This window comes from Drosophila nasuta, chromosome 3 (assembly GCF_023558535.2).
Source record: "Drosophila nasuta strain 15112-1781.00 chromosome 3, ASM2355853v1, whole genome shotgun sequence".
Taxonomy (NCBI): domain Eukaryota; kingdom Metazoa; phylum Arthropoda; class Insecta; order Diptera; family Drosophilidae; genus Drosophila; species Drosophila nasuta.
In genome coordinates, this window is record NC_083457.1 from 10050389 (window position 1) to 10069075 (window position 18687).

General features: G+C 38.5%; 1 protein-coding gene across 1 annotated transcript in view; it reads left to right on the top strand.

Moving 5' to 3' along the window:
• The first annotated feature begins 1767 nt into the window (after positions 1 to 1767).
• LOC132791791 (frizzled-2) overlaps positions 1768 to 18687 on the top strand; it is a 101036-nt gene continuing 84116 nt past the window's right edge. The window contains exons 1-2 of the mRNA XM_060800869.1: positions 1768 to 2316; positions 4754 to 5036. The gene's annotated coding sequence lies outside the window, so the exon portion shown is untranslated. The remainder of the gene's footprint in view (positions 2317 to 4753; positions 5037 to 18687) is intronic.

Consider the following 18687-nt stretch of genomic DNA (forward strand, 5'->3'; position numbering starts at 1 on the left):
TGTCAGTTTTTGTAGAAATCGGGTCTGGGATTGGTTTGATTTCGTGGCAAACCCATCAGTATTCATTTGGACAATGAAGCACTTCCTTGGGCCGCCGAGGCGACAAATTTGGGTTCATCAAATCAGAGTCAAGGGCTTCTCGCCCACAGAAATCCACAATGAGAAGGAAATGTCAAATGGCATTTGCACAAATCATTACGATTAACAAATATTCGCTTATACACTTAAGAGGTCTTCACTCAAGTTGCCTCCATCTCGAAATACACAAACGAGTGTACTGCACATAAAAACAAATGGGCTGACGCCTGTTTTGGAGAGGGGGCAACATCATCTCAAGTTTGTGGACAGATTTGTGGCGTGTGTAAAAATGCTAAATAAACAAGATCTGAGCAGATCGCAGCAATGATTAAGTGCAAGAAACAACCCACTTGGATAACTCAATTCCCCTCGAATAATAACAGAATAACTTGCAGCGCTGTTTTCAATTTCACTTCAAGCGCCTCATAAAAATGGCAAATTGAGTGGCGTCGCCCCCGTTGAGTCTCACTGGATTTCCCCCCTCTGCCCGCTGCCCGCCTGCTGTAGAGTGTCTTGCTGGCTTTTTAACTAATTGCCCAACACGCACACCATAATTTTTGGCGCATAGTCGCAATAGGTCGGTAAACAAAACATGCTTTTGGCCATAAAATAGCGTGTGGTAGAACTAAATTCCAAATTTCGAATTCCTCGAAACCCACTCGACTCGACTTTGCCCGCATTTTGTTTTCATTTTTTGTGCTACAAAACATTTTCTAATTGCAATGCAAACAAATTTCCATGCACCGCAGGTGTTCTACAATTTCGACAAATGCATGAATGAAATTAATTGTTGAAACAATATTTAGCCAACGACGATTGATGAAGCCATTAAGAATAAACTAGCGAGCAGGACTAGCAAAAATAAAATCCCATTAGCATCGTTTTCAGCAGTTGAGCAATTGAAATTGCTGCTCATATTACCCTGGTGATATAAGGTGATATAAGGATGCTTTATCTACTATTTTCTTTTGATGCATTGCTCAAATGACTCGCAAGCAAGAGAGCTTCTCAGGTTCTAATAAACCAGCAGCAGCAGCAGCAACAGCAACAGAAGCAAGCCAACGTTGTCGGTGGCATTTGTCAACAACAACATTTGACCCTTCATTTAGCCCAACTGGCTGACCACAAGTGAGCCGGCCGGCAGCAGGTCTTTGTGGGGGTAGGTGTTGAGGAGTATGAGGGCGAGGGGTCTGCCATTGACAATATACTTACTTTGGCACTGTGCTGCCAACCCTTGTGCTTGTGTTGTGCAAAGAGGAGCAGGGGGCGCTTTGTTTTTGTGTACTTGGTCTGTGTAGCTTTTGCTTGCTCACTCTCTTTCTCTCTCTGGCTCTCTTACAAACTCAGCTTATACCGCGACATGCGCATTGGCTGTTTCATATTCCGTATTCCAATTGACAAGTTGAGTTGTGTGAAATGCCCCACTAACTACCCACTTAATAATATTTCACAACATTTGCTTAATAACATGTATATTTATTTATTTTTAGTATATTATTTACTTTTGCAACTAGTGCAAATTTAAATCTAACGCTCAAGCTGCAAGCAAGTTGGCAGCACCGGCAGCTCCAATTCGCACTCGTTTCATTTGGCATCGGCGCAGTAACAGCTGTTTTGCGCTCTCAAGCGCTCTCTCGCTCTTTCGGTATCGCGCTCAATTTGCACAAACAAAACGTAGAAGGTGGCGGAGAACTGACGCTGGGGCCGCGCTTGGAAAAGTCGCCAGAAATGTCAGTTAGCAAGTGGAAATCACCGGAAAAACTACGCAACGCGGCAAAAATTCAAAGCGACTATCGGCAAATCGGCAAGCGGCAAAACAGCAGCAGCAAAAGCAGCGTGAAAAGCAGCGCGGTCGACGTCGTCGGGAGCTGAGGTGGAATAGAGTAAAAGAATGCACGAATGCGAAACGCGACAGCAGCGGCGGCGAATGCTGATAACAAAGCGTGCGGCGCGTTAATAACAATAACAACAACAGCAAAAAGAGTCGCGCGTTTAATTAACAGACAGCCAAAGCAATAGCAATAACAACAGAAGCCGAAGCAGAAGCTGGCGGCAGCGCAGTCCGCGTCAACGTCGCGTGTGGGAGTTTAACAGTTTCCTTGCCCAATGCACGACGAGCGAAAAACTGATAAAAACTGCATTTGATTGCAATTTTGGCGGCATTTGCAAACCGAACAACGGCGAACGCGCAACGCAAAAAGAAATCAATAAAAAACAAAACAAGCAAGCGGTAAAACGGTAAACGACAAAAGCTTCTCACCCAACAGTTTCTAGTGTGCGTGTGCGTGTGCGTGTTTGTGTGTATGCATGTGCGTGCCTATGTGAATATGTGTGGCTGCCTCTGTGCATGTGTGTGTATCTAAATAGCAAAAAGTTTGTTCGCTTGTGAGCGCAGCTGTTTGTTGAAAGTGAAGGAAAAATCATTGACGGGAAATGCGAAAAAGGCAAAAAAACAAAAAAGAGAGAATAAAAAACAACACACAATTGCACTCACAACAACGACAACAGCGAAAGACGAAGCAAAAGCAACAACAACAACAACAGCAGCAGCAAACACAAACAAGACACAAAGAGAGCGAGCGCCAACGTCGAACGTCGACGTCTCTGTCGTCAGCTCAGACGACAGCGTCAAGCTTTTTGGTTTTTTATTTTACGAGACGAGTTTACGCCAACAAAAACAACAACGCCAGACATGCTTTGTGTTTGCAGCTAGTATCTCGATCCTTTTTGTTGTTGTTTAGCTTTTATTTTGCTTTGCTTTAACTACAGAGACGACACTGAATTTAAACTTGCCGGCAAAAGTTTTAATTCTGCAAATTATTAAATGTAGACATGCTGTTTATATTATTTCATTTTCTATGAGCCTCGCTCTGCTTATGCTAAAGGGTTACCAGACTCTAATATTTACACTCCACCTCTCCCTTTCGCTCTCGCATGTTGGCAAGTAGTCAGCAGTCACCAAACACACTCGGCACTCAACTTCTGTCTGGTGCTTTAATTGAGTTAGTCTGGCAAGGCAGCAACAGAAACAGAAACACGCATGCAGCAAAGGCAGCAATGGCAATGGCGAAAGTAGAGGTAGAGGAAGAGAGCAGGAAGCAGCAGCAGCAGCAGCAAAGCGAATCCTGGTCTAACGGGAATTCAAGCTTTAACCAGCAACAATTTCTCAAATGTATAGAAATTGCACATGCATTTTGTCCCTGTTTATTTTATTTCCGCCTGATGAGTTTGCCTTAACTCAATTTGTGAACTTATTTTAAATACAACTTTCGACTAGACGCATTTCTTCATAATTTAGTCTAATATATAGAAAACACTTATTATTATACAGTTTGTTCTTTAGAATTGAGTCGGTATAGAAATGCGGATGCAGATGAATCATAAAACTTAGTTAAATACAACTTTGAACAAGCTGCACTTCTTCGTAATTTAGATAAATCTTGTATTATCATTTGTTTGTTGTTCGGAATTGAATTGATACTCAATTCAGGCATTTCCTTATATTACTATATAGCTAAGCAATCATTATTATTAGTTTGTTCTTCTGAATTGAATCAATAGAAAAATTGCTCAGCAGACAAAAATATAATTTTCAATTAAAATATAAGTATCTTTTTCTGCGATTCTTTTTGTTAGTCTCTAACAATTTCATTAGTAACTATTGCAGAAATGCAACTTTATATATAAATTCGGAATTAATTTACAATTTATTTAGTTTTTTCACATAAAATTCCTTTCATTACATTTTCTACCAAAAAATTGCGAATAATTTATGCGGCTCAAATAAAATGTTTCCATTGCAAATATATTTTATTCCCTTGTTGCAATACATTTTTTCCAACATTTTCCGTATTCCCCACAGTTTGAGATATAGCGACGATTAGTTTGCTGGAACTTTTCCTATTCCGTTTTTATTTTTATCATTTACCGTGTTTCTTTTGCTTTTTAAAGGGTTTGATAAACACTTTATAAAAAGCATGACAAACTTTTTATTTGTTGTGTTTTGTTGCTGTTCGCTGTTTGTTGTTTGTGTTGTGCGCCTTTGAAATATTTGGCATTTTTTGTATTAAATTGTCAGTGAAACGAGTTGCATTTGTTCCCCAACCCCGTCTATGCCACATGCCCCATGCAGACTAACGCGATGGCAACAATTCAAAACGTGAACTGCCACTAAAACATGCCAAAAATCTGCGCATTTAAAATATTTGCCCCAGAGCCCATTGAGAGGCAGCCAACCGGGCAGAGGCTGGAATTGTGCACCATAAAAAGGAACTCGATGGCCAGAGAGAGAGGGAGAGAGGGGAGGAAGGAAAGAAGGAGAAGCAAGTGTGGCAGAGCTTTGCCAGCTGGGTCCGCCACTTGGCTGCGATTTGATTTAGTTGTTTAGCCTGCCGGGCGGCCAATGGCAGTTGCCTCCTCCCTTTGGCTACCTCGCACCTGGCTGCCATTCTGAGTTCTCTGTTTGTTGTTTGCTCATGGTCTCCGTTTGTTTGTGTGTGTTGTTTGTATCTCTATCTGACTCTCTGTGTCTCTGTTTCTCTGTGTGTGTGTGTGTGTGTGTGTTCTGTTGCCACGTGCGTCTCTCATTTGTCTTTGGGCCTTTTCGTAACCGGCCTTTGTTTTGTTTTCTCTTTCGATTTTATTGCTCTCCAATTACTAATCGATATTTCCACAGGTTCCCCCCACCCCAAACAAGGCAACAATGAAGTGAAATACACACAAGTTGTATCCGATAAATAATCGCGAATCGTTCAACTTAAACTTGCAAATTCAATGCTTAACTCTTAGTTACTTGATAATATTATAAGCAAATGCAACCGTTCCGTTCCGTGCCGTGCTAATGCAAATCGTATACGACCTACAGATAAATCTGTTAACTTAACCTAAGTGCAATAACTAAAACAATCCAACATACGAATTATATTTCTAAGGATTCTGCTTCTCAACACTTTAATCGGGTAAGTTTATATATGGAATACATCCTTTATATATTAGAAATTCATATACATAGTTTCGAGGCCTTTTATAAATTCTTAAAATAGTTCCTTAAAATCCTTACGACTTATTACATATTATATTTCATATTATAGGTATTTATTATATTATAAAGATATGAATTTATTTATAATCTCCTATAAACACTTTTGTGTTTGAGCATAATAATAATTGAATTATCTTTTATTGTATATAAAGAATCTCATTGAAATTCGAATATATGTTATTAAGCTCTTTTCTTTGAATATTTCATAAATAACAAAACAAAATCTTGAAATTCTTTACAAATGAATTTTTAATCGAAACATAATTCCTATAAAATTCTTTGTGGCTAAGCCATAATAAAGTCGCTTAAAAACGTTTATCTCGTAAAGCTTATTGCATTAATTAAAACTAGTCTGCAATAGAATATCCGCAGGCTGACAAGCATTTCTAAAATTGATGATATTTGCAGTTTTTCTAGCTTCTTGTATGTGTGTAAGAGAGAATGCTAGTTCATGTTTATCGACTTCAATTTGCTTTCAAAAACTGAACTCGAACTCAATTGGGTAGCTGAAAGAGAGAAAATATACTTCAAAGCAGGGGCCGCTGTAGAGCGGGAAATCTGGAGGGGCGGGGAAAGTAATCCAAAACACCATTCAAGGGCAACTTTCACCAAACTCTCGAGTGAAATTCGTTACTCTTCCTGTGCCTCTCCCTGAGCCTGTTTTATTTTTTTTCCGTTTCTTTTTTGTTCGCCCCCATTTCCGTATCCAAAACTGTAGTTGATGTGGCTTGAGCCAGCAGCAACAGCAACAGCAGCAGCAGCCGTTGGCCATCAGAGAGACTTGGTCGTCTGGCATTTCCATTTCGCCAGTTGGGCACTTGCCGCAGTGGTCGGACCGACATTGGCAGTTTGGGTCCATCGTGGCCCGGACATACATCAGGCCAAGTTCAAATTTCCTTTTTTATGAGTGGCAAAATTGTTGCTGCCAGTGTGCTTGCTCTCTTGTTGCAGTTGTTGTTATTATTTTTGCTCGGTTTTCCTTAGACCCCCCACCGCCCCAACCCCCCAGGAATAACAACACAAAACACGAAGAGAAGGAAAATTTGAAAATGCCTGCCTGCCTGCCTGTTTGGCTGTTTGTTTGGGTTAGCTGGCTGGCTAGTGAGTAGAGTAGCAAGGACATGGTCACAGCACATGGAGCAAAAGCCGCCGCCATTGACGGCGGCGCACCTTCCAGCCAACCACCCCCAAAATGCTCCAAGTCCGTCGACCCGGGCCCGTACATAACGATGCAGGCTCTGCCGTGGCAGTCTCGCAACGTTTTCAACAATTTCCACATTTTATCTAACCACCCCCAAAGTGGTGTCGACTGCAGCGTCGTCGTAGTCGGAAAAAGGGAAAATCCTGCGGGCGGAAAGCAGAGAGGCAAAAGCCGTAGACGTTGCAGACGCTAGACTCTAGTGTTTGTAGTCTCTGGCTGTAACCTTGCGGGGTCTATCGACAATATTCAGCATAGAAGGTTTTACCCACGATGGAATCTAAAAATATATTCAATATATTGATTTCCCTGAAAGAATTCGAAGAAACGAATTTTATTTTTATAATAATATAGAAATAACCATGACATTCTATTTTCATTTTAAATAAATATTCAATAACCGAATCACATTTTATTTTCTATTTCTATTAAAAGAAATATATAAATTGATAATAGTCGGTATAGCCTTTTATATACAAAAGTATAACGATAGAACTCAAATTTGTAATAGTTGTAAAAATATTCATTTTATACGCAATTTACACAAGAGCACAAAAACTTCAACTTTTTCATTTTTTTGTTGGTAAACTTTTCCTTGTTTTCTTGTTGCTTTCGTTGTTGATGTCGCTTTTGCTGTTGTTGCTGTTGTTGTTGTTGCTCTTGTGGCATGTTCTGGCTCTTTACCTAGACAAATCACACACTTCAGACAACAAAAGGAAAGAAAAAAGAAATGCCAAAACGTGTTTAACATTTTCATCTCGACTTGGCAATTTTAAACAATTTTTCTTGTTGCTCTCCGAAGAATCTGCTAACCCTTACGCAGCTAAATCGTTGTGAGAATAAAAAAAAAAATATAAACAACAGCAAAAACAGAAGAGAAAATTGTTTTTCTTTTGCTTTAATTTCGGTAATTTTTCTTGTGCCAAAAGAAAAATCGAGTTGTCGTTTTCGGGTTCGAGCCCCCCAAAAAGGCGATACTTGGGGGTTGGTTTTACTGTCGAGCTGTCGAGTTGCCGTTGTTTCCTTTTGCCGTTGCCTTTGCGTTTGCCTTTCGCCTTGTACTTTACTTTTTTGTATGTTTATGCGCTACGCGTTTTTCCCAAGATTGACTTTGACATTAGCCCCAAACGCACACACACACACGCATACACAGGCACATAATATATAGTATATATGGGACTAGGGCTACGCTCTCTGGGCGCTGCGGGGAGCTTCTCGCTTTCGACACGGTTCGCCGTCGACGTCTCCGTCGTCGTCGTCGTTTGTCGTCCTTTCTTTCTTGTCGCTGACGCTGTTGTTGTTGTTGCTGCTGCTGCCGTTGACGTTGTCCGCCATGTTGTTTTATTTTAGCACATTTACGTCATAATGGCATTTCCTTCCGCTGCCGCTGCCGCTGCTTCTTTAGCTTTTTTCCTTTGACTTTTCCTCTTTCTCGGCTGTACGCATTTTATGTCGCGTCTCTAGTTGTTTTTGTTGTTGCTGTTGTAATTTTCATTGTGTCTGCTTTAGAAATTTATCAGAGTCCTTGCTTTAATTTAGCTTCGCCTTCCCGTGTTGTTTTTTTTCTCTTCTTTTCTTTATCATTCGCTCTCTGCTTTCTTTCGCCTGTAATTGCTGTGCTTTATTGTTGTCGTTTTCCCTCGCATTTTCCTTCTTCAGTTTTTAGCACACTTTTTTCTGTTCTGTTGTTGCTTATTTAATTTGATTTCCTTTTGATTTTTATTAGTTTCTTCACATTGGCCTCATTTCTCCACAAGGGTTTCGTCGCGGCTTCCTTTTGTTGGCAAATCGTGCAAATCGCACAAATATTTAAGCCCAACTAACTGTGTGTTGTATATACGTTGTATGCGACTCCTCCGCAAGCAATTTAAGTTGCTGTTAGAGCACCCCCCTCCCCGCTCCCCGAAAAATCGAAATGGAACCCCACAAAAACCGCATTGACAGCCAGGCAGGCAGGCGGCAAACGGCAGACGGCATTGACAATGATTGATTACCAAATGGAAACTGTTTTTGGGCTACCACAAGAGAGCCAAGCCAAACGGAATCTGTTCCGATCGCCCCACCTGCTTTACTATATTGTTGGGGGCGAGGGCGCACATGAACCTGTGTCCCGTTACTATACTTTGCCGGCTTATCGCGTTGCCCACGCAATCGTATCGCGTCCAGAGTTCAAACACAACAACAAACAGAAAAAACATACAATACATATATATATATATATATATATATATTTCATTATCTTTTTGCTCGTTAGTTTTCCCTGCTTTGGCCCTTTGTGTGTGTGTGTCTCAGTCCCGGCAACAACTCGGCTCGGCACACACAAGTTAATTGTAATTACACGTAGATAGTCGCACGATTAGATTCAATTTGTGGGCCTCTCTGCACTCGATTCGCTTATCTGGCAGCGGCTTTAGCCACCGCATTTTCTTTTTTTTCTTCTTTTTTTACATCGACTCGTATCGAGTTGTTTAATCTGATTTTTATGCAGTAGTTTGTGTGTGCTTTTTCTCCCTTGATTTTGTAATTTTAGTTGTACACCAAATTGAAGCCAATTATGGGCACACAATGCAACGGCTCTGTTACAGCTGATAAGAAAGCTACAACAGTAGATTGGGTAACGTGCCGAGATTTATGAAGAGCCACTCACTAAATTGTGCCATAGAATGCAGGCATTTGACAGTTGGTTGAGATTTACGATGATGAAAATGAAACTTCGATTCGTAATCATAGTTTCCAGCTAAATTATTGTGTGTACTTTATTCCCAAAAAACAAGTATGAAAGTTACAGTTAAGTGTGCTCGACTGTGAGATACCCGCTACCCATTGGGAATAAAAGAAAAATACTAAAAATATAGCAAATGATATATATTTTGTAAGTTGTACTATATCAACTATATAATCAACTATATCTAAATTCAAAACCGCAAAAAATGCTAACAATATACCAAGTACTATTTGGTATGTTGATATAATACTACATTCAAAATATACCATAGAGTGCAAAATATACCAGATTGGCAACTAAAGTAATTAAGACGCGTAGTCAGTAAACGTTTTTTAAATTTTGAAAATTTGAAACGAACTTTATCTGACGAACTATATTGCTATTCCAGAATATATATATACTTTACGGGATCGGAGATGTCTCCTTCTACCTGTTACATACATTTATTGGGGTACAAAGTTATTATACTCTTCTACTCTATGGGTAGTGGGTATAAAAAAGTTAATTCAACCTGCAGCAGCTCTGTGAAGTCGAGATAAAAGAACAACAAAAAAAGTTGCTTTAAATATTTATTACACAAAGTCAGTCGCAGTCAACAAAACTCTGCTTAGGCTCCAAGCTGAAGTTGACACATACAAATGGGACACCTCATGAGGCTCCCATGCCACTCATTTCTCTTGCCACATCTGACTCGCATCTGTCTGCCGCTGCTTGTTGGCTACTGCACCCTTGTCAAGTGGAGGGACGTTGCGACGTGTGAAAGAAAATTATCCCCTAAAATGTTACAGTTGACAATCTTTATTAATCAATTAAACTGCTGTGGGAGTGCGTGTTCGTTTTTCGTTGCTCGGTCTCCTTTCGATGCTGTAAGTAATTAAATTAAAATGCAAGCATGTGTTTTTCACTCTCTCTCTCTCTCTTAGCATCGGCAGCAACAACAGCATCCTAGCACATCCGTTGCAAACCCGAGGGATTACCCTGAAGACTTGTTTCCATTCTCATTCTTAGTCTGATTCTCGTTTCCCGTTCTCGTTGCTGTCGACGAAGGTTGACAAAAGCGTTGACAGCTTCTGGAAGAGGAGCGCGACGACGACATCAACGGTGGCGGTTGACAACGGCATTTAATCAATCAATTTTGAACGGTAATCAAGCGGGCAGCTTAAACTAAAGTAGGGGATGGCTTTCATGGGCATCAGACTAGGGGATTGGCAAAAGAATGGAATGGAATATAGAATGGAATGGGCTGTGCATTTGATTGATTGGCTGCTTGGCTCAATGGATCACCGCCAGCTTCATTGGCCACGCACTTTGCAAATCGCTTAATTTCCAAATTATAAATACGATGCAGGCTGTAAGAACAGCTGTAAGAAAAACAGCTGGCGTTGAATGATTAACTAGATTCTACTACAGCTCTTTCTTTAATTAATTTCGACTGTTGAGTAGTGGAATGCTCGGACTTATAGCTAGGGACACTTAAGCATAGCTAAGCGATTCATTAATTTGAAGATGGACACTTTATAAGCAGACAAATGATCTATTAATTCTATAAATCTCAGGAAATCTTGATTCTTTTCATTAAATTATTCGTGTTGATTTCTATCTAATAATATTTCACAATAATCTTCAAAATTCAAACACACTTTTAAAATATAAATTCATCAAAAGAATAATCCGTTTATAAACTGACAAATTATATATCAAATATGTAAGGCACATAGAATGTCATACTTATATTTGGTTAAGTCTATTTTGTTTACAGATTATTAATTTTGTTCAGATTGTTAAGTTTATTTTGAATGTATTTGTTTATATATTTGCCATTGTTTAAAATATTCAATAATCATTCTTTAACAACCTACTTTTCAAATATGAATCTAATAAAATAAAAACCCTTTTCTAAACCACCAATTGATCTATTAAATACAAAGGTCAAGTTAAATGTCTTATTACTATCATCTATGCTATTTCTAAGAAAATTTCACCTTTCTTCGCTTTTAATATATGTATATATATAAATTCTAAAGTTGTATAAATATTAAAAAAGTTTAAGAAGTTTACAAACAATGTGATTAAGAAGAGAACAAGATAATCCTCTTATTGTTTTGGCTGCAAATCTTGTGATTGCAATTTCATTTTAAAACAGTTTCCTTTGAATTGAGTTGCATTTATACAAACCACATTCAGTCTTTTTCAATTGTATAATACTTGGTTTGGTTTAGTCTTTAGTTTTTAATAGATATTTTCATATTCTTAAAAGATTAGCCAATGTTATCTGTTATTTTCATTGTGTTTTAAATACAATTGTGTTCACACCATGCCTTAAGTATTCACTCCATTTTTATTTCCTTTTGTTGTGCTTTTGTCAGCTGGTCACTTTTTCCAAGTGCTATTACCTTTTGGCTAATTTGTCTTCTGCTGGACATTGGCTGGCACACTCATACATCATACGCCCTGTTGTCCCTCTGCTCGGTGACACTTGACAGCCGAGTGAATTGCAGAGTTGAGTGTTTTGTGATGTTGCCAGTTGCCAGTTGCCAGTTACCATTTGCCTTCAGCCTGTTGGCACTTTATCTTGGAACTTCAATTGCTGCTGCAGCACAGCTGTTGCAGACTAATTGCTGTACATTAATTACGTGTATCAATCAGAGGCAGCAAGTGGCCAGAAAATTGTGCCGCTGAGAGTGTTGTGGCGCTTATGAATTTTGTCACATTTCGTGGCAAATTTCAATAATTTGCTTCACGCTTTTTAATTTGAAATCGGAAAAGCATTATAATGATGACAACATGCGATCAAAACAGTTTAAACGCCGATCAAATATTGGAGACCCACAAATGCGCCACAAATGATTATGATTATGCAAGGCCCCTAGAGACATCTGCATAAATAATCAGCGTAGCCCTTTCCCTCTCTTCCATTCCTCGCACTTTGTTGGTGTATCTGTTTCTGTTTCGGTTTCGGTCTCTGTCTGAGTCTATTTGTCGCCTAACACTTTTGACGACGGCACCTTTTGATCTGCCAGCGCCAATTTAGTTTGTTATTGTTTTTGTTTTTGTTGCTGCTTTACGTTTCTTGCCAGTGAATTCCAATCAAACGTAGCCCCAGTTTCCCCCCTTTTCCTCCTTCTATTCCGCAGACGACACTTGACTGTTTCGCCCGCGCTCGCTCTCTCTCTCTCTCTCTCTCTGTCTTTGTTTCTCTTTCTGTCTGTCAAAGACAAAAAGCCGACGACGACGCTGTAAAAATTTGTTGATATTTGTTGCTATTTTTCTTGTTGTTTTAATTGTTGCTGTGAAGTTGCTGCAAAACTTTTTGCCAGCAAATAGATAAGCGAAATAGTTGGAGACGCCTCCACACACACACACACACATACACACTTTTTTATTTGAGTTTTTGTGTGAAGCACCTACAGAAATAACTTTTTTTTATATATAGTCTGTTTGCTCAAGTATATAAATAATAATTAGCTGCAGTTGTTCATATTTGTTGTTCTTGTTGCCGTCGTGATTTGTTGCTGCGTTTTCTACGCATTTTATAAAAATTTATGCGATAAAACTTTGCCTTCGCTTGTCGTTGTTTGTCGTTGTCGTCTTCGTCGTTTTCTCAGCTACTGCACAAAATTTCATAACTCACATTAATGCTTATTAATTTTTATTGTTATTATTTGTAGCCCATAATTAATTGTCTATTTGTCTGTTGTTGGTATTTTTATTGCCACAAACGGAGCACGCACCGCGACTCGAGGTGCTAACTAAATGAATTCGTTTTATATTTCTTGCTCTACTGCTTGGCTTGCTTGTTTGCTTATATTCCATCCACTCGACTCCATTCCATTCCATTTCTTTGTATGTTATTTAAGTTTATTTTAATCAAAATTAATGCTCGTTTCTCGTTCAGGTTTATTATGCAAATTGTTGATGGTTTTATTGAAAACAGCAACACTTTTATAGAGAAATTATAGAGCGTTAACATTTTCGACAATTTGCATTCCAACTTGTTGTCGTAGGCTTCGTGTGCTAATGAGTTGAGCTCCAAATATCTACGTATGCATATCACCTTCAATAATCTGCATATAATTTTTGGATTTCTGTATACTTTTAATTATAACTGACAGACAACGCAGCATAATTATGAAGACAGTAGCGTGCGATAATACCAATAACCAGCAAGAAATTTAATTTTTAAGAGTGTATTAATTACACATTTAATTATAATATTTATTGGCATTTAGGTAAATCTTTCCTTTGCCTTTCATATTTATTCAGAATTGGGTTATTAACAATTTACAGTACGAACATATTTGCTATACTCGTACACATCTTCATATTTGACTTTTGTTCATTATTTTTTACTCTCATTGGCTGACAATCTGACATATTTTGTACTTTGTGGTATATTTAAAATGAAGTACAATACCGATATACCAAATATAGTCTTTAGTATACGGTAGTAATTTTGCGGTATATTTGTAGAATATGGTTTTATTATCAGTAATGTATTTTTTATATATTCCTGCTGAATTTCCATAAAGGGAATTATTTTTCATAACCTTACATTTACATTTTATCTTATAACTTACAATTTTAATAATAATATCCGAAAAAACACGACTTTTATTTCATTCAATAATTTGTACAATAATTTATTAAAGTTTCCCTTATTTATATTTTCATTGAACATATTTTCCATATAACAAGGAAGTTTTAAAATAGTATAATAAATATTTAGTGTTGAATTTTTTCAAATGGAAATTTTTTTTGTTAGTCTGAAAAGTACTATATAAAATAACAATACGACTTTCATAATTCAAAACTATTTACAATAAATTCTTATAGTTTCACTTATTTTCATTATTTGAAGGAATATTTCCTTCTCGCCAGCACATAAAAAATTCCTTGGCTAACAGCCGTGATATCTTTGGGGAGCAGCATTGATAGTTACGTTAATAGCTCGCTGCACACTCGTTGTCGGGACACAGTACAGTGAAGTGTCAATGGAATGGCTAGACAAGAGGCTTTTGGGAGTCGCCAACTCGACTCCACAGATGAAAACAGGCAGACAAAAAGAGCAACTACATTTGGCGTTGTAGCGGAAGTTGAATAGAGTCGAGTCGAGTCGAGTTGAGTTGAGTCGCATCCAAAAACTGGCAGCACTTGCTGCCAAATTATTGCAATGCTCCTTGTGGAAGAGTAAAGGGGTTTCCTCTCGATGGTTGCTGTCGCTGCTGTTGGTGTTGCTGATGTTCGTTTTGCCGACATTATTGCCACAAAATGTCACACCGCAGTTGGCGCCCGTTTTGCAGCAGGCAGCAACCAACAACAAACAGCATCCAGCATCTAGGATCCTTTAGTGTCGCTTGCTCCGTTAGTTGTCGCACTTCATTTGAAACTTCATTACACGAGGACGATGCAGCCGTGTGCTTCTGCCTGCTAACATGAGTGTGTATGAATGGCAGTGTGTGTGTGTGTGTGATGCGTGTGTGAGTCGAGTGTGTTTGTTTTGGGTGTCTCAACAGCCGTTGCCAACTGTGAAAATTCAGTTGAAAACGTTGTCGCGTCGCTCGCATAATTGAAAAATTATTTTTATGGAAATTCGCAAACAAACAGACAGACGCAGCGCAAGTGTAACAGAGAGGCAAATATAAATACTTTAAAATTTAATAAACTTTTTACGCACCATTAAAAAAATCAACCGCGAAACATCAAAAGTCAATTTGTGTTATTTTAAAAACTTTTAATGCACGCACAGCACACACAGAGAGAGAGAGAGAGAGAAGGAGAGGGAGAGGAGAAGGACATTTGGCAGATAAATGTGGCAATTTTACGCTTTTGCGGCGTTAAATTTTAATAACGGGCCAACAACCAAATGGCCATTCACCAGGCTCCTCCCTCCCTTCAGCTTCCCCCCTCAGCTATTCAGTCAGTCAGTCAGTCGACAGTTTCGTCTGTCAGTTTTGTGCGCCGGCTAATAGTTGTGCGGTTCGTTGTTGGCTTTTTGGCCAATTATGAAAATGACAGCCTGCCGTTCAGGTTCGTCCTCGCCTCTCACTGATTTCAACGCTGACCAATGGAGCCTAATGCGATTTGCATGTGGCGGCGATGATAAAATTCCAAAATTTCCAAGCGTTCGCACACAAATTTATTTCGATTAACTAACGTTAATCGTTAGTGCGGCGGACAAGGCTCAAAAATATATACGAGTATGTTTGCATGTTGGCAAACATTTTAGTAAAAATTGATTTTCATCACAATCACAATCAAGTGGCCAGACGTTTATTTATTATGTTGTTTAAAAATCAAAAAGCGTTGTGCAAACAAAATGCCAAATGCCATGGAAAATGGTTCGGAAAAGCCAAAACAATATGTAAAATATTTTAAATCACATCTCAATGTGTCTGTCCCTCTTTATGTGTGTTTGTATGTGTGTGTAAAAGGGATGAGATGTGCGAGCTGATATTTGCATATTTGCAAAATAATCGCATGTAAAAATTCGTTTTTCATTTTCCGAGTGGCTGTCCGAGCCACTTGAGCGAATAAAACAGAAATTCAATAACAATAACAATAACAATAATAATATGCAATTAAAGTTGATGCAAAGCATAAAAATTCCGGCCTGATGATGATGTTTTGAAAGAAGCAATTGAAAATTGCTGTGTAACTAACGACAATTTCCTTTGATTGACTAAGGGTTATTTTTATGGAAAATGTGTTTCAATTTTGTTGGGCCTCGTTTGAGTATGAGTATTGTAAAATTCACTTTCTAATGAACAAATTTAGAATCAAAGAAAAGGTTCTCCAATAAATACAGCTGGAATAAAAAGCCTATATTTAAAATAAATTTAAATTGGGTTCAAATTAATCTAAAATTAAATTTGCCATTTGTCGAGAGCCCCTACTCGAGATTACTAAAAATAAAGTTCGAGTTCGCTTGGACAATTATAACTGAACAGTTTGCAACCAATTTGACAGCTCTATTCAGTAGATTATAAAGCCGCACTCTAATATAGTCATAAGACTCAATTTCAAGTGATATTTTTCATATCATCAGTGTGGACAAATTCTGAAAAAAAGCCTCTTAAAAAATTATAGAAACAATTTGCCCACGCAAATGAGAGTTGCGGGCGAGAGACACAGACACGTATCTCAATCCCCCCCATACATGAGTGTGGAAATCGAAAAAACGAGGCATGACAAAATTGAGCCGCTGTCAATTGATGCCAGCTGCCCCTTGTCTCCTGCCCCTTGCCCCTGCCCCTGCCTCCTGAAGTGAACAATGTAACTCAAAACGATTGAGAGGAGGCGTTGAAATTGTAGAATGACGAGGTCGCTCATACCACGGCTCGGGCGGACGTGAGCGGGCAGCAAAGCTGCGGCTTAGACGCCTCACATGGAGTGTGGAGAATGGAGTGGAGAGCGTCGGAGTGCGGGGCAAGTGTAGGCCAATGTAAACAAGACCAGAAAGGTGTGTAAATAATGCGTAAAAATAATAACAATCATAATTTGTGTTGACTCTTTGAATTTCTATGGAGCCCAGCTTATGGAGCTGAAGTGCTCAGGCCACTGTCCAACGAAAACCCCAAAAATTAAAACAACCAAGAAAACTGCGGGCGAGTGTACTAGACTGTGAGATACCAGCAACGGAATAATAAAATACCAATAGTGCGGTATTATTCTGAAAATATACTAAACTAATACACCAAGGAAATACTCAAAGAAAGATATAACAAAGAATATCGTTCGTATATTCTATATACTATTAATGTAATACTATTACTATGATTAAAAATATACCATAGAGCAAGAAATATACCAGATTATATTACTGGCGTATTTTGGGAATATAGTATATACCAGTGTACCGAACGACTACTTAAATATACCATAGTGTTCGAAATATACCAAATTTTAGTGCTGTTTTGTTTTGTCAATATATTGAACGAATACTACAAAAAATCGTAGCACACGAAATATACCGGACTTTGGGGATGTTTTGGTTTGAAAATATACCAAACTAATATACCGAAGGCTATATTTGGTATATCAAAATACTATTACATTCAGAATATACCAAGACTTTTTAAGGAGATGACTTCTTTTGCCTGTTACTCACATTCACTCACGTGGTGGCCCAAAGTTATTACACCCTTTTACTGTATGAAGAACGGGTATAAAAATACTGAAACCCCAGAGAGCCAAGAGCTCAGAGACGGGACTTATAATTAAGCGTAGCTGTTGAAATGTTTGCCCACACGATGATGGCAAACGGCACTCAATTCAATTACCGAGTACATTTTCCAGCTTCCAAAATGTATATATGTATGTGTTATATAGTATAGTAAATTGCTTAATTCTGGCAAACCAGTTAGCCCGGGCTTTGACCAACTTGGTCAACGCTAGACACACGCACTCCAAAAAACTCGACTGTGTTTGCATCGCCAATTTGATGCGGGCAACGCGTCAAGTCCATTAAAGCGAACAAGTTGCAAAAACTGACCAAATCTGAATGCTAAACTGCACCGCAGCCGTGCCACATTGCCATCAATAGCCACAGCAATGGCAACAGCATCCAGCACCTCCAAAACTGATGTGGCAAGTGGCAAACGATGTTAATGACAAATGAGCTTGCCCAGCCGGACTAAAGCCTGGCCAGTTTCGGCTATTTGGCTCTTGACGTGGCTGTTGTCACGCCACTTGACCACTTGACCAACTTCACTAGCGGCGTCCTCTCTAAGCGCACATCATGTCTGCCTCTGGCTGTGATTATGTCAGCTGCCACATGGCAGTTGACTGCAGCATGGATCATGAATCAGGAGAAACGTTCAACGTCCACAAAAAACGCATTGAGGAAGCAGGATATGCAAGATTCGCTTCGTTAGTGATTATTAGTTTGATATATAGTAACTTGGGAAAGCTAAGCTAGGGAATTAATCTCGAGATAGTTTGGCGTAAAAAACTTACGGAAAATTAACTAAAGATGGCGCTTGAGTATTTTTCAAAGATATAAATATATTTAAAACAAATGAATTTTAGAAATTACTAAAAATAGATTTTGAATTGACGACTTAAATAGCAGTAAGTTGAGAAGGATATAAAATATGATTTTAGTTGGTGTTTAAAAGATTGATATATTAGAATGAATCTTTAACTCTAGGTGGCGCCAGTGTAGTTGAAACAATATACAATATACATAAAAATACTTATTATGTTATTTTTAAAAAATACCGAAATTATATTTTGAATTTATGGTAATTAACATACTTAAAGATCAGTCTTCATTTATATACGCAAATATTTCTATTTCATCCTTTATAACATAACATAAATTCACGAATTTGAGCTTATCAAGTATTTGCTTTTTATCCTAAAATTGCCGAATGTCAAGTAAATAGAGCACTAAATGAAATTGACTTGAAGAACTGAAGTTAGCATTGACTTTTCAATAACCATAATATTTTATTTACTTATTGTTAATTCGACGCAGTTTTCCCATTAACATTCCGTCCGTGATTGTAATGCATATTCAGCAGGAAGCATCCGCAAGATTTCGCCAACTGCTTTGCCTCTAGCCATGAAGGTCATTCGGGGCCTGTGCCAAAACAGTGGACAGGCTATCAGTGCCTGAGGATCATAAACCATTAAATGTGCTGC